The 17852-nt window shown below is 43.5% G+C and overlaps 1 protein-coding gene across 1 annotated transcript in view; it reads right to left on the bottom strand.

Moving 5' to 3' along the window:
- The window catches only part of LOC122811285 (glutamine--fructose-6-phosphate aminotransferase [isomerizing] 1), a 1619377-nt gene that overhangs the window by 1493416 nt on the left and 108109 nt on the right, over positions 1-17852 (bottom strand). The window lies entirely within an intron of this gene.

Below are 17852 nucleotides of genomic sequence, written 5' to 3'. Positions count from 1 at the left end.
TATTAAATGTGTACTAAGGTCCTCACTTGAATGTCAAATATGTATCTAGTATAGACAATACTTGCAATCTCAAGGAAGTGTATAACAAGAAGATGGAATACAAACACAATACAGACTTTGGAAGATTTCTACAGCCTACTGAAGAACACAGCATTGTTGGAAATTAAAATTAAAGAATTAAGGATTCATCTTAAGCCATTTATTAACAATCCATGGAAAAAAGTCTCATCACTGACTGACACTATAACTGAACAGATGCACTCTGATAACTGGATTGTTATACCTATAAAGTTGTTGCTGTTGTTGTTGTTGTTGTGTCTTTCGGCTTTTCCCGGTTAGGGGTCGCTACAGTGGAACTCCGGTCCGCTAATGATTGGTAGTTGATTTTTACGTGCCGAGTTACCAGTCCTGACACACAACCTTCAACGAAGGTAAGCCCATTCACGCATGTCTCCATGCAGAAGACACTCTAGCTGAGAATCGAACCGGACAGCATCTTACTGTGAGGCGACAATGCTACCGCAGCACCACCACCGTGGGTTGCTATACCTATAAAGTAATTGTATATATTGAGCTCTGTTACAGTGTCAGGCTGATGTAAATAGTGTGCATAAGATGTTACATGCAAACACGTTAACATTAACACTACATATAGTTTTCCAAGAATGTGTTCAATGGAAACATACAGCACTTTTGTAAGGTATTTCACTTTCAAAATATGAAAGTTTATAATGTAAACAAACTGAAAAATCTGTTCTTTAAACTTTGAATGATGTGAGTATTTGTAAAATAGCATAGCTGTGCTGGATAAAAACAGCATCAGTGTAAGACTGTGCACTAATTTAGGAAGCACAGCACTAACTACTGTAATTGCTCTCCTGGCTGATTTACAATGAACACTTTCATCCTGTATAAAGGCTGCTTTGTAATATTAAACACAACCTTCAACTTTCTGTAGTCAGCACAAGTACAGACGGGACACTGCTTGAAGTGTAAAATAATGTTTCATTTTAATTAACAACTTCATGGTAGAAGGCATTCCTGCATTCAGACTGAAAGTTACCTTCTTTAACTGAAAAGCGACTAACTAAAAATCAGAACAGATCCTTGGAATGAATTACCTGCACAAATTCATCATTCCCAAATTTAACAAGTTGCAATCACAACTTCATTGGCAAATGTAAAGCACAGAAAGACATGGACTGGCACCCAATAAGAGCTGTTTGATCATCAAAGCCCCCTTTCTCCCATTTCTGTATGGGGTCAGGGTGTTACATCAACTGTCACTACCTCTCTCGATTCAGAGTCATTTACCTTTGTCGCAAGTCTTCTCTCACACAATCCATCCATCTCTCGTCTGGATGTCCTCATTTCCTCTTGCCTTCTTCCAGTCTCTCTCACACTTTCTTTACCAAATGATCTTCTGCTTTCTTACACATGTAGTAATCTGTTCTTCTTGACTTCTCTGCAATTGGGGCTACTTACCCTGATATCTTCATTTCTCTGCAATTGGGGCTACTTACCCTGATATCTTCATTTCTTCATCTGCCCCGCAGTGTGTAACCTATTACACATGCTAAAAACTTCATATCCAACACCTTAAGCTTTCTTAGCTGTTCCACCTCCTCAATCCAGCTGTTTGTGCTATACAGAAGCAATGGTCTCACCACCATTTTGTACCCCTTACATTTCAGCATCTTTGGCACACTCACTTTTTGCCACTTGGCTGCAGCATCTCTGATTCTAGCTTTGATTTCATCAACCACACCACCCATACATCTGAAACAGTTAACCTGTTTCACTGTTTTGCCTTCTATCTAAATTTTCAAGTTCTGATCCCCTCTCCATTTGCTACCATGACAACCACCATATCTGTATTCAGTTTCATCATGTCTTTAGTTTTGCATTCCAGCCCCCGGCCATTTACTGAAATTCCATTTTTGATTCTGCTTATAATAAAGTATTGTCTGAATACATAGTTTTGTTGATCTCTCGTCTCCAAACTGCCTTATCAAAAATGAGAGCTATTTCATTGCCTGCTGAGTATGCCATGGAAGAAAATCTGCATATTTCTCCTAACACTGACTTGCCAAAGTATACCAATCAAACTTCTGTACAACGTATCCTTCATCTCTACTCTAAGACTACCAATAGAAGGACCGACAGAAAAAAAAATAGTACCTCTAGACAACCTACAGCATTTTATTATGCAGCTGAGCATACCCAGAGACCAAAAAAGCACAAAAATGAAAAACAAAATTCTTTCGTCACACAAACAACTCACTAAATAAAATGGTCAATCAGGCAAATCTGAAAAAATGCAGAGTTCAAAAAAACAAATCCAGTGACACTTCAAATAAGTCATAGCTCAGCAAACACAGCCAGAAATGAAAAATCAAGCACATGAACTTGCCACTTTTCTTTCAAAGTCAATCAACATTCTGGAGTTTTACAGTTTTGGAGTTATGATGAACAACCATAGTGGCAATGGTATCCACATATATCACTCACTCTGCCAACAACATAGATGGTCCAGGAACTTTGAAGACTGCTGGAAGTACGATAAAGATTTAATTTCTGAAACCTTTACTTCTGGTTAAACAGAGAAAAATAAGTCAATGATGTATAATTCCCAAATTTCACAAACTTAGCTGCAAACAATGTTATCAAGGTATTTAATACACATAAGGTGGTGTTCATAGCCATTATTCTTGAGCAGACAAGTTGGGTGCTGGCTGCACACAAGCAAGATGTGATTTAGAGACATAAGCTGTGCTTATCTGTATCAGTCAAAAACTGATTTAGACAGCCTTATGCAACTAAAAGAATAATTAGATGAAAATTAGAAATGGGTGTAAAATGTGCAATGTTCTTATGCAAATGAGGCTATCTTCCTGCCTTTTGTGATTCACAATCACTTTTTGATGTGCAAATGCAGTGTGCTCACTTGTTATAAAAAGCAAAGCAACACCTTTTCTAGTCACTTTGCAAACACTGGAAATGCTCATTTTTGTTGCAAGCCTTACTGCTTTGAGCTGATTTTCCACACCAAAGGCCAGTGCGCTCGATGGTAGTCGTCAACCTAGGAAGAGGAGATGTATGCAGAGAATAACCAACATTAACTTTGCTGAACAAGAATTACCAACATATGTCAAATGGACAATGATATAATAGAGTGTAGAGTTTAACCTCTCCACCAGACCATTAGTCTGGGGGAGGTCTTTAGGTGCTTCACCCCACAGCGCTCCCACAGACAAGCCAGAAGGTCTGACATGAATTTGGGACCTCTGTCAGTCAGTATTTCTTTTGGGAAACCTACCCTGCTGAAAATCTCTAACAAAGCATTTTCCACCTTTTCTGCCTCAATGGAGGATAGGGCCACCACTTCAGGGTATCTGGTAGCATAATCTACTACCACTAGTATATACTTTTTCCCTGTGGAACATGGGGCACTCAGGCCCCACAATAACCATAGCAACCCTCTGAAACAGTTCCTCAATCACAGGCAAAGGCATCAAAGGAGCTTTCACCTTGTCTCATGCTTTAGTCAGGTTGGCATGCACTAATCCTTTGGCTTGGCACATCTCAGCCAACTGGCTCCTTGTCAGCTTGCCATACTCCTCTGCTGACATGCTTGCCTGCTCTCCCTGACTAACTCAGCTAACAAAAAATAAAAATGACTGTGGTATGACACTCTGAATGTTCACTGTGTGGCTGATTGAGAGTACAAACACTTTCTTTAGTGACCACTGTTTACAGGCTACAGGAATTCAATATCCACACCACTGAATCCCAATATGTGGATATCCCAGCACTGCCAACCAATAAATGTGATGCCCCACCACTGGACCAGTAAGCAAGGAGCCTCAGTCCTCAGCACTGGCACCAGTGGGGAAAGTACACTGGGAGGATGACAAATACACACACAGTATTTACAGATGCAGCTCTCTGCATCAAGTGCAATTTCCCTTAATAGCACACAGAGACCACAGTCAGTCCAGGGCTGGTTTCTCCCTCTTTCCTCAGATCCCCAATAAGTCTCCCCACTGGCACAGCTATAGAGTTGAGATATAAGCTGAGTGACCAATCCAAGACCTCCAGCACCCTCTCTGTCCAACCAGTACTTTGTGTCCCTGCCCAAGTAGCTGACATACACACTCTTTGAGGTTTGATTTATACACACACACACCTGGGAAAGGCTGGCACAGGCTTACTAGCTATGTCTCCTTCTGTCCAGACTATAAGGTAGTTTCCTCTGCCATCAGTCACTTCTTATCAGCTACTATAAAGCCCTTAACAAAGGGTGTCCAATCTTACTGTGTAACGTTACTGTTAATATAAATGGTAGTTTGACCAAGAGCAAGGCTATTACGAGTGGCCTACACAGTGTCACCAAATAAATATGCAAGTACTCTCATAACTTAAATATCTCCAGACAGATCAGCTACAATGAAACGTTTAAATATATTTAATAATGAATAGTAAAAGAACAAAAAATAGTCAGTATATAATCACAGTTACATCAGAGTTCAAAATCACAGGATATATTTAAAACAACAGTCTCAAATAAATAAAGGAAAACATCTAAATTAAGTTTTGCTATATTCCTGACAATAGCTAACAGAATTACTATACCCTAGTTAACTAACATACAGAGCAAGGCAAATGTGTGGTGAATGAATCTTGTCAGGTCCAACACAGAATACAGAATGCTATCTCTTGATCTCAAGAGACTTCTTAAATTAATATCTCAAATATTACTGTTTGGATAGCTTGCACAATGACATTATTTCTTATCTGACTCTATCCCAAGTAAAACCCCACTGCTGAAAGCTAGCAGTGTTTAGCATCTACCTGTGAAAACACATAGACAAGGGCTTTTCCTCAGCTCTTAGTCATAAAAAATAAAACACTTCCAAGACAATAAAGAAAACTTCTCAGCACAGACATTGTGTCTGTCGCTGCACCGAAACTGAAAGATAAAAAGAAGTTATGTCTTACCATAACATTCCATCTGTATTGTTGATCCTCGTTCAGTCATTACATGTGGGTTTAGGTTCCGACCTTGGAACCGAGCCGGCCATCTTCCAAGCTCGCGTCAGCTACAAACTCTCGAGCTAAAACTCTTACCCCAGAATTCCCCTCTCCCTGTTACCTCAGATTGAGTTTGCAAGTCAAAAGAAGGTAGAGGCTACTTCTGGTCAAATGACCTAATAGAACCGGATGGTGAGATCCACTAGAAGCTACAGGAGGGAGAAGGAGGGAGGGTCGTAATGACTGAACGGGGATCAACAATACAGCTGGAATGTTATGGTAAGACATAACTTCTTTATCTGATATTGTTAATCCTTGTTCATTCCTTACGTGTGGGACAGAGTCCCCAGCTACCTTTATTCCTGGAAGGCTCTCATGGAAGGACATTCCTGAGCACCAAAGAACCAAAGGATGCACTTCCCCAGGAGGCCAAATCCAATTTGTAATGATTGATGAAGGTATGAGGAGTAGACCAAGTTGCAGCTGCACAAATGTCATATAAAGAGGCTCTGGCATGGAAGGCAACAGAAGTTGCCACTGACCTTTTAGAATGAGCCTTTATGGTAGTAGGTAATGGAATATTACGTTGTCTATAAATGAAGGCCACGCAGTCTTTCAACCATTTAGCCAATGTGACCTTAGCAACAGCACATCCTAAACCAGGTCCAGAATAGGCCAAAAATAACTGGTCTGATTTACAAGAGGCATTAATCCTGTTCAAGTAGAAGCAAATTTGCCTGTGAATATCTAGGGTATGTAGGCAATACTCTCCTTTGTTTGAATCATTAAGGAAGAAAACTGGCAATTCAATGGTTTGATTAATGGACATTTCAGAGATCACTTTTGTCAGAAAGGAAGGCTTAGTTCTCAATGACACTCTATCTCTATGAAAAATCAAATATGGACTCTTGATGCATAAGGCTTGAAGCTCAGAGATACGTCTGGCAGAAGTAATGGCGACCAAAAACAAGGTTTTCCATGACAAATATTTCAGGTCGCAAGAAGAAGCCGGTTCAAAAGGTGGCATTGTCAAAGCTTGTAGGACTAATGACAGGTCCCATGGTTGAGTAAGTTCTCTAAAATGGGGTTTTAGATGATTCACACCTTTTATGAAAGTCTTGCATAATTTGTGTGACATAAGAGAGGAGTCTTGGACACCATCATGGAAATTAGATATTGCAGCCAAATGAACTCTAATGGTAGAGGCAGACAGACCGGATTGAAATAGGGTAGCTAGATACTCCAGTACTATTGACAGTGGTGCTGAAAAAGGATCTACCTGTTTTTCTTTCAGCCAAAAGGTAAATATTTTCCACTTGCTGAGATATGTAATTCTGGTAGAAGACTTATGAGATGCAATAAGAATACCACGTAATGGCAAACAAAGATCATTCCGCCTGGCAATCAAGGGAATTGGAGTAGCCAAGCTGTGAGCTTCAGGCTGTTCAAATTGGGGTGAAACGCGTTCTGCGGATGGGAGATCAACCTCGGGGTTGGATGGAGAATCCACGGTTGATCTAGCAGGTGAGGCGAAAGGAAGGGGAACCAAATCTGACGAGGCCAATATGGTGCTATGAGGATTACTTTACTCTTCAACCGGAGGGCTTTCTTCAGAAACTGGGGAATGAGGGGGAGAGGTGGAAATGCATAGAGTAGACCCGAGGGCCAATCGTGGACTAGAGCTTCCCTGAGTGACTATCCCGGAGGGGGAATCAGGGTGAAATAGTTGCTGCATTTGTAGTTGGTCGGGGATGCAAAGAGGTCGCAGCAAGGAAGACCCCAGCAGTTGAAAATCTCCACCGCTATCAAGGGATTCAGGGACCACTCGTGAGGTTGTAGTATACACCTGCTGAGTCTGTCTGCGATCACGCTGGAACGCCCAGGAATGTGCATTGCTAGAAGAAAACGGTTGGTAACCATCGCCCAATGCCATATCCTCATGGCCTCTCGACAGAGTGGGTAAGATTTGGTTCCACCCTGTTTGCTGATGTACCAGACCACCACCATGTTGTCTGATTGTATCACAATAGTCTCAAATGGCAACAGGAGATGGAATGCTTGCAACGTCAGAAGCACCGCCCTCAGCTCTAGAACATTTATATGCAGATGGGCCTCCATTTCGGACCAAGCACCTTGGACTGACTGTCCCTGACATAACCCCCCACCCCCACCCCATTAGGGAGGCGATCGTGGTCACTGTAGCCTTAGCCTGTTGGGGGGAGAAGGGGTGAGACCATTGTGACGGGTTGTTGGCCATCCACCAATTTAAATCCTCTTTGCACCTGTGAGTTACCCGAATCTTAGCTGAAAGATGGTACTGAAAGGGATACCATTGGGTGAGCAGTAGCCATTGTAGAAGCCTCATGTGAAACCTAGCCAGGGGGACAAAGGTGATGGAGGCTGCCATGGAACCCAACAACTGTAGAACAGAGTGAGCTGTGGATTTCTCCCTTGAAAGGATTGGGATCAGTTGTTGCTTTATCCTTAGAATTCTGTGCTCTGGAATGGATGTTCTGCAATTCTTTGTATTCAAGATGACCCCTATGAATTCTGTGGACTGAGATGGGGTGAGATTGGATTTTTGCCAGTTTATGGTTATGCCTAGCCTTTCTGCAGAGAGGAGAGAGTATGCCAAGGCTTCTTCCAATAGATGTCTGTTGGGGGCAGAGATGAGCCAGTCGTCTAGGTATGGAAACATCTGGAATCCTTGTAGTTGCAAGTGAGCTGTGATGACTGCCATGCACTTTGTGAACACTCTGGGGCCTGTAGAGAGTCCGAAGGGCAGTACTCTGAACTGGTAGTGACTGGCTCCTGCACAGAAGAGGAGTCTTCTTGATGGTCTGTCCAATTTTATGTGGTAGTACGCATCTTGAAGATCTATCGAGCACATCCAATCGTCTTTTTCCAAAAGCGGAAGGATAGACTGTATTGTGGCCATCCGGAATTTTTGTACTTTTACAAACTTGTTCGATACACTGAGATCCAAAATGGTCTCCAATCCCCGGTTTTCTTTGGCACCAAAAATAGTCTTGAGTAGAATCCAGATCCTATCTGGTCTGGTTTGGATGACTCTTTTTCTTAGCAGTTTTGAAATCTCTAATGCTGCTTCTTCCCTTTGACTGGGTGGAACGTCGGGTAAGTTTATTAGGGGAGCAGGACAAAGGTCGAAGGGAATATGATAACCTCTGGTTATTATCCTTTGTACCCAAGTATCGGTGGTGATAGTTAGCCAGGCAGAAGGGTACAAAGAGAAACGACCCCCAACCACTTCCAGAGGAAAGCAGTTGGGCCGCTCTTCAGGAGCGCTGGCAGGATTGGCCAGGGAAAGAGTCCCTGGAACCCTGGTTACGTGGACCCCCTCTGCCCTGAAAAGGGCGTCTTCTCTATGAGTTTGCCCCTCTGCCTCTAGGGGAGAACTCGGCCTGTGTGTCACGGAAAGGACCCTGAGACTTTTTGTGGCATATCTTCCCACTCTTCTGGTTTCTGGAGAAAGCCCGTTGAGGGGAAGAATAACGGACACCCATGGCAGAAAGGGTCTTACCGTCTTGTTCACATCTGGCCAGTGTACTTTTAACCTTGGGTCCAAACAATGAAGAGGCTTCGATGGGAGCATTGAGAAAGGAAGCCTTGAAGGGTTCCACGAAATTACACAAGCGCATCCAGGCGTGTCGTCTCAGAACAATGCCTGAACTCGCCGCTCTAGCTGCTACTTCTGATGGGTGAGATATCAGGCGCATGGAGGAGTTAGATATTGATTCAATGGTGGCTAGCTGAGAGGCCACTTTGTCATGGACCTCATCAGACACAGCTCCAGCCAAAGTTTCAGACAGCTCAGAAATTAAATCTCTTTGAAGCCTGGTAAAGTGTGCCATATAGTTCAGGGTTCTGACTGCAAAGGTCGCTGATGCAAAAGTATGCTTCCCTATTCTGTCCAGAGCCCAGGACTCTTTGTTGGTCGGATGGACAGTCTGTCTTTCTCCTTCCGCCAGGTCCTTTTTAGTTGCAGTCGCCACCACCAAAGCATCTACAAGAAGACCTTTGGACCAATGGGGATCAGTAGCAGGAGGGGGTAAAATTTTACCTGGCCTCCGGGGAATGGCCTCAACAGTGTCAGGAGCCTTCCATGCACACTGCACGACAAGCCGAACCAGTTCGTCGGCAAGTGGAGTAACCCAGGAGGTAGGGGGCCGGGCGGGAAAGGCCTGCAGGAACACAGACTCTTTTGAGGTAGGGTTCGAGGGCTGCCAGTCACCTCTCTAAGAATTTCAAGAATATCACCAAAGGATACCTCAGAGGGTGAACGAGTGGACCCTTTCCCATCATCAAAGTCTGTGTCTTCAGTAAGGGACACCTCTGTGGAGTCCATGTGCTTCCTCTTGCACAAGCTCTTTTGATGAACATCCTCAGAGGGAGAAGCTAGGGAAGAAAGCGCAAAAGGGGTCTCCTGTGGGAGTATATCCTGAGGCCCTTGAGCCCGGTGTCTGCTAGGAGCAACTTGTGTACACTGCGGTCCAGAGGAGGGTGGGGAGAGTGATAGCACAGGATCACCAACCAATGCCAGAGCCTTCTCCATTAGCTGGAAGGCCGGTCCACCTAAAGAGGGGTGAGTGCCCAGGGCAGGGGTCACCCCTCTCCTAAGTGGCTCAGCCTGTGGACTCGGAGTCCCTGGATGGCTGTGAAACACCAAATTACGTACACCACAGCTGACATCCTGGGTCGCAGCAAAACTCTCCTGCCACAAAGGCAATTGCAGCTCCTTGGTGAGGTCCATAAAGGGAACCGTAGAGGGGGAAGACTGTGCTATATCAAGGGGCTTCAAAGGCAATGAAGGAGGAGAATAAGTAGGGGTCTTTGGGAAAGGGTGATCACCTCCCAAGGAAGGGTAGTTCCTGGGGGGCGGGATACCTCTAGCCAAAAGCATTTGATCCACAAGACGCAACACGTCGTGTTCAGAGAGGCTTCTAGTGGATTTCATGGACACAGCTGCGGGGGAGTCAGGTCTATCCAAAGACGGAGCAAGCTCGGTGCCCACCTCGGAGGTCTCATTGAAAACAACGGGGCTGTAAAGGACTGAAATACAGGTGTCTGCACAAAGGAAATTATCGGTGCCGAAGACATGGTCTGCACCGAAGATAAGGTCGGTACCAAAGTGGTTGTCGGCGCTAAGGCTGGAACTGAAAAAATCATTGCCGATAACTGAATGGTCAATACTGAGAGGGTAGCCAGTGCTGGGTAAGTTGTCGGAGCCAAAAAGGCAATGGGTGTTGAAAAATCCATCAACGTCATAACAGTCTGTATTGACTGGACAGTTGGTGCCAGTAAAAAAGTCTGAACCGAGGAGCCCCTCAGTACCAATACGGTAAAGGGCACGCTAGTCGGTAATGAAGTCACAGATGGTGCCAATGGCCTCGGTGCCGATGGTCTAGGTACCGAAAGTTCTGGAGCCGAAGAAGTAAAATCTGAACTGGAAAGCTTAGCTTTGGGTCTTGGTTCCTGGCGGTTCCCAGCAGGGGACGAAGGAAGATACTTGGCCTTTATATGTTCGTCACTCTTTTTCTTATGGGATCATGGAGGGGTTGAAGCCTTCAACCCAGAAATAGCCTCTGAAAAAGGAGATTTAAGTAATCCCTTCAATATTAATTTATTTTTTCTCTCACTCAACGTCCTGTTAGAGAAATTCTTAAAAATCCCGCAGGACGGGTCAACTGTTAAATGAGGCACACCCAAGCAATAGACACACAGGGAATGTGCATCTGAAGTAGGTAATTTATGGCCACAATCTAAACATCTTTTAAATCTGGGACTACCTTTTTTATCTGCCATGTTAGAAAGAAAGAAGGAAACCCAGAAAAAATACCAGCAATGGTACAAGAATTACCCGAAGGTAAGAAGGAAAGGGGGTTTACCAATGATGGTAAAAAAGAAATTACCTTGTGATAAAGGGGAGGAAAAGAATTGAAAAGATTCAAGAAAGGATAGTCGCTAAATGCGATAAGGTAAGAGAAAACTATCTAATAACTTTTCTGTGAGAAAAGCCTGTTTTAGAATTTAGTATGAAGAAAAATATTGTACTTAGCTCAAGAGAAGTAGCTTGACACGACCGAATGGCGATGCGGCAAATGAAATCTGGGGTAACAGGGAGAGGGGAATTCTGGGTAAGAGTTTTAGCTCAAGAGTTTGCAGCTGACGCAAGCTTGGAAGATGGCCGGCTCGGTTCCGAGATCGGAATCGATACCCACACATAAGGAATGAACGAGGATTAACAATATCGGATATCTTTTTTATGGCCTAGCCATAAAGTAATTTAATTTCAGCTATTTTTCTCAAGTTTTGCAACTTAGCCTTCTGTATTCCAGTTTCCACTGTTAAAATATATACAGAGGTACATTTCTGTTACATTCCAGTAGGGCATGCTGTGGTTACATTTTAAGCACTTTGCAAAAACCTTTTCAACACACGCTTCTGTACCAGCAGTTTGATATACACCTGACATACAATTCTAATACATTTGTAACACAAACATCTTATATGAATCATGTTGATATTCACAAATGGCATATAATTACTTACAAAATTCCAGATAGCTGGGCTGGCAGTATCTCCTTTCATGACAAAGGATGACATGCTTGTAAGCATACTCTGCATGAGGATCACCAAGGCATTATCCTTGGCTTCCATCATTTCCATGTAGTGGTGAATTTATTCATGCACATTGTGTAGCACTCTTAACCATCTCTACCTGACTACAAATGGCACTAGCCAAGGCTTGATCTATGTCATGGCACATGCTAATGGGAAGACAAGACCTTGGCCAGCTCAAGAGTCAACTGTGAAAGATGTCCTCACCCGGCATGTCTGTGTACAGGCGTGACAGTGGGAAACCGTAACTCAGAAAGGGTTGTGTCTTCACCTACAGCTTCAGCCTGTGCACAGAAAGAGGTGTTGAGCTACACAGTGTTCTATTCTCCCCTTGTAGGTTCATAGGACGATACTAGGCTACTGGCTCAGAGGCCCTTATAAGCCTAGCCAACAATTTCGCCCATGTTCCCACAAAGTCAGCATCTGTTTCCTCTATCCAGCAGGGACACAGGTGGGATCCCAGGGGTGTATTTTCTGTTTCCCATCCAGTTGCTCAAGTTCGTCTTAAAGAGGGCTAATGAGGTGCTCTGCTTGACTTGGACAGGGAGTGTTTTCCACAGATGGGGGATTATTTGGGACACAAATCTGTACCACCACCAAGTTCTATTAATGTCACAGACCAGGTTGAGGCCTTGTCTGCGGGTTGTGTGAGTAAAGCTTGACTTACAAATATGCAGCGACTCCATCAAGGCTGGGTCTGAGATGGCCCTATATGTCAGACACAGGTCACCTCTGAGAAGTCTGTATGAGACTGAGTAGAAGGACAGGGCTTTTAGCCTATCTGTATAGGATACGTGTTTGAGACCCTGGATTTTACTGGTCAAGAACCTCTGTGGTCTCTCCAGCTGCTGCATGTGCTTGGCAAGGTACACGCAGAATAGGGCACTGTACTCGATAATGGGTCTGATAAGGGAGGAGTACAGGGATGTTATGATCTCCTTGTTCCTGCATGAAATACTCTTCCTTATGAGGTGGGCCATGTAGAAAGCCTTCCGTACAACAGAGGCAATGTGGTGGTCAAAGGTCAGGTTGGTATCAACCTGGGTGCCCAAGTCCCTCACGACTGATTGCGTGCTTAGTATGTTGTTATTAATGTGATAATTAGTGGGAATGCCATTTTCCCCATAGGGGATAATGATGCATTTCTTGACATTCAGTTTGAGCCCATGCTTCTGGCACCAGTCATTAGTTTGTGTAAAGTCCTCTTGGAGGATGTTCTCGTCACTAGAGGAATTTAAGACAGCGCCCAGCTTGCAGTCATGCATACTTGATCAGCCACAGACCAATAGTTTTGGCTTGCACCTCAGAAAAGTATATCCCAAACAGTACAGGCCCCAAGACCGATGCTTGGGGTATGCCGCTCATTACGGCTCTTCTACTAGAGGTGGCTTGCCCTATTTTGACTAAGTGGGTTTTATCAGTGAGCCAGTTGGCTACCCATCTGGTAATATATGGATTGATGCCTAGCTGTGAGAGTTTATATATTATGAAAACCACAAAGGCAAAACCGCCCCCATGTATGCTAACCTTAGTATGGGTCTTTTTGAATTAAAATACATTTATAGAAGTACATTTTTTTGTCAGCATGTTGTTAGATATTTTCGTTATATTGATGATTTGATTTTTATTGCCCAGGGTGGAGATGACATGGTTGAACAATTTATTCAATCTCTACATTCTAATATATTTCATCTACAACTTGATGGATTATTAGTAGGAAAATGCATTCCTTTTTTAGATGCACAATTGAGTATTGTTAATGGGATGACTTTACATACTACTGTCCATAGAAAGTTTGATCAGGGCACACAATTTGTACATAGGGATAGTTGTCATCCTACTCGCACCTTAGAAGCACTTCCATATGGTGAGATGCTTAGGGTATCTAGATTATGTAATAATATTAGAGATTTAAAGAGAGAATTAAAAGTAACTGTGGATATGTTTGAGAAAAGGGGATATGATAAGAACTTAATAGAAAGAAGCTGGAAGAATCTATGTTCTGGCTTTGTTGTAAATAGTACACATATTAATACACACATGTTGGTTCCATATAAAATGGCTCAAATAAAACCATCTGAATCTATTTATTTTGTTTCTACTTTTGGGTGTTTAAGTTTTGAAATTTCTCAGGTAGTAAAATATTTTTGGAATTATTTGTGCTCCTTGAAAAATGTTTCTTCTTGGTTAAATGCTAAACTGGGCATTTCCTATGGAAGGGGTAGAAACACACATAACTTTATTGTAAAAGGAAAGTTTTGTCCCCCAAATGTTAGAATTAATTCAAATATACTTCCATTGGGCACTTCTTGTTGTAAAAAATGTAAGGCGTGCAAATATGTAATAGACAAATTTATTTATATTAATCACATTCCATTTGATATATGTTGCAGTTTTTTATGCAACACAGAAGGAGTTATATATGCACTTAAATGTCAGTGCAATTTGTTTTATATTGGAGAAACTAAAAGGGCATTCAAGGTTAGAATGCTAGAGCATATAAGAGATATTAAGAATAGGAAACACGAAAGCTCTATAGCTACACATTTTAAATGTTTCCATAATGGTGATAGTGAAGGTTTACAGGGTACTATATTAGAGAAAATTAAAGTGTCAGTATTTGATGAATGTCTTTTAAAAAAACGGCTTCTGACTAAGGAGCCTTTATATATTTTGAAATGTAATACTTTGCATCCATATGGTCTTAATGAAGAGCTTAATTGGAAATATCTGATTTAATTGTTTAATTAATTAATTGTTTAATTGAATATACTATACGAGGCAAGTTTCTTTGATGTGCTTTTACTCCTTGAAGGCTTGTGTGGTGAGCCGAGACATTAGAGCTGAGCTTATTTTATTATTTTAATAAAATATTGGTGGATTCACTGTCTGAGTTTATCTATTATGCCCAAGTAGGGAACAGTGTCAAAGGCTTTGTCTAGGTCAAGGGAGGCGGTGTGTACCATCTTACCCTTGACCATGGCTTTGATGACTGTTTCTAAGAAGTCGAAGGCTTGATCTCCCTTTCACAAAACAAAACTGTGTGGAGTCAAGCTGTTGGAGGTTGCCAATGTCCTTGTTTATAAGGTTATGATAATGCATTCCACGGCCTTGCAGGTCAGGCTAGTTAGGCTGATGGGCCTATAAAGTACAGTTGTGTACACTTACCATAAATGTAGATGTTCAAGTGTCTTCACTGTTGCAGTTATCACATTTGGGTTATCCCTGACAGGGTAGCCCTCAGCCAGCCTGAATACCAGAGACTTAGTATTTCTGCATCGGTTGCTGTCGCTTGAAGACTGACTTCAGGTTGTCAGTGGTATAAAGGAAGGCAGCCGACGCCACTACATCAGTTTTTCTTGCCCTAACTGGTCAGGAGCCCCCAAAACAGGAGGCCAGGTTCTGGTGGCAGAACTCCACCAGTGGAAAATAAATACCAATATGTCCCTTGTAAGGAAAGAACAACAAGGAAGAAAGGTAACAAAAAGAAAAAGGGGGATGGAGGGAGGGAAACCAGGACTGCAACAGTGAAGACACGCGAACATCTACAATTATGGTAAGTGTACACAACTGTACTATGTTCATGTTTCACTGTTGCAGTCATCACATTTGGGTAGATTCCCAAAGTTGAGGAAATGGGTGGAGGCAGTCAAGGAAGCTAGAGGCTGGCTAGCATGCCCTGCAAGACTGCAGAGGCAAAACCTGCCCTGGATTTGGAAAAGAGAGGCAGGTGGTAATGTTTGGTAAAGGTGTGAGCAGATGTCCAGGTGGCAGCCTCCAGAATGTCCCTGGTGGGAACTCTTCTGAGGAAAGCTGCAGAGGTGTAGGCTGCTCTGGTGGAGTGTGTCCTGACCCCCTTGGGGGAGGCTTGCCATGCTGTTTGTAGCAGAAATGGATGCAGTGTGCTATCCATTTGGAAATGGTTTGCTTGGAGATGGCTTTGCCCTCTGCCCCTGAAGCAAAGCTAACCAGCAGTTGATCAGATTTTCTGAAGGGTTTAGTCCTGTACAGATAGTATCGGAGCTGTCTGTGTACATCTAGAGAGTGCAGAATCCTTTCCCCCTTGTTTTGAGGGTTAGGAAAGAAGGTGGGTAAATGGATGGATTAGTTAAGAGCCACACTGGACACAACCTTGGGCATGAAGGATGGATTAGTTCTGAGGGATACCCTGTCTGCATGGAAGATGATGAAGGGTTCCACTGCCATGAGTGCTTGCAGCTCAGAGACTCTTCTGGCTAAAGTGATGGCCAGGAGGAAGACCGTCTTCTAGGAGGGAAATTTTAGCTCTGCAGAAGAAGCTACTTTGAAAGGAGGCAGGGTGAGCCTTTCCAAGACAAAGTTAAGGACCAAGCTGGTGTTGGTGCCCTTCTGGGGGGCCTCAAGTTGTTAGCCCCTCGGATGAAGTGTTTGATCAGAGGGTGTGAAAAAGGAGGCTGCTCAGTGGGAAAATGAGCTGAAATAGCAGAGGTATGAATTTTTATAGAGGAGAAAGAGAGACCACTGTATAGTAGGTCAGATAAGTAATCCAGGATGAGAGGGATGGAGGGCTGTGCCGTACTGGCCCCCTTAGCCTGGATCCAGGTGCAGAACATTTTACATCTATCTGCATAGGACTTTCTGGTGCTAGGGCATCTGGCCTCTCGTATAACATCCAGAACCTGTTTACTGAGGATGGAAGATTGGTCAGGGTATAAGCCAAGCTGCCAAACTGAGTGTCTGCAATTGGGTGTGCATGACTTCCCCTTCCCTCTGAGTTAAGAGGTTGGGAATCCAAGGAAGATTCCATGGGGGCAGTGGGGACAGGCTGCGCAGCAAGGGGTACCAGTGCTGTCTGGGCCAGTCTGGATCGGGTCTATATCATATATTCGAAATTCCAAAATATCGAACACCATAAGCTCGAACTTGGAATTTTGAAATATGATAACATCGAACACTCATAATAGCGAATTTTTTCCCAGGGATGTGTTCCGACAAACATACACACAACACAACCACATCAAAATAAATAAACCACACACATACACTTAACAAAACCCTACTTCTAACCCTACACAAAACCATACATACATTCCTATCTATCCACTAACCTTAACCTGCAGCCTAACCCTAAGGTCCGTAACTATCGCACACTTACCCTACGAAACTATACACAAACAAACTCATTAAAACACACACATACACTTAACAAAACTCTGCTTCTAACCCTACACTAAACCATACACACATTCCTACCTTAACCCACATCCTAACCCTATGGTCCGTAACTATCGCACCACAGTGGAGGAAATAGCGAAGCCATGGAACGGCCCAACTAAATCTTGCCCTAGGTAAGAATTTGATGTTCCAGGGCTTCATTATTTTCATCCTTCGATGTAGTTGGTTCAATATTATAACATTTGAAGTTTTACAACTTCGATGTTATAATATAGACCCTATTGAGCTATGACAATGGTCCTTGGTTTTTCCTCCCTTATTTTGATCAATACCTTGGGAATGAGAGATAGGGGAGGAAAGGCATAGACTGAGAGGTTTACCCAGGGGAAGGACAGGGCATCCACTTTCCATGCCATGCAGTGATGTTCCCTGGTGCAGAATTTGCTGAGCTGATGGTTGGTGTGGGAGGCAAAGAGGTCAACCTCTGGGGTTCCCCATTTCTGAGTTATTAGTAAGAAGGTGTTTCTGTTCAGCTGCCACTCGTGCAGGTCCAAAAGTTTTCTGCTTAACTGGTCTGCCAGCGAGTTGAGAGAGCCTGGCAGGTATTGTGCTAACAGGTGTAGTTGAATGGAAGAGGCTGTAAACCAAAGGGTCATGGCCAGCCTGCACAGCGGGTAGGAGTGAGTCCCTCCCTGCTTGTTGATGTACCACATCACTGTGGTGTTGTCTGTTTTGATAAGGAGAACCTCTGGAGAGAGAAGGGGTCTGAAAGCTATCAAGGCCTGCTGCACAGCCATCATCTCTTTTTGACTTGATGTGCAAGGGGACTTGCTGGGAGTTCCACTGCCCCTGTATGCACCTGCCATCCAGGTGTGCACCCCAAGCATAGTCTGATGTGTCTGTGGTGAGGGTCTGGGCGGCGGGGTGTGGGGAGAAGGGCAGTCCCTTGTTGTGGGAGCAGGCTGTTGCCTACCAAAGAAATTCCTTCCTCAGGCAAGGAATAATAGGTAAAAGAGTTTCCAGAT

The sequence above is a fragment of the Protopterus annectens genome, chromosome 9.part0, assembly GCF_019279795.1.
Source record: "Protopterus annectens isolate FY-2018-M chromosome 9.part0, PAN1.0, whole genome shotgun sequence".
NCBI classification, from domain to species: Eukaryota; Metazoa; Chordata; order Ceratodontiformes; family Protopteridae; genus Protopterus; species Protopterus annectens.
This window is presented reverse-complemented; position numbering and strand designations above follow the sequence as displayed.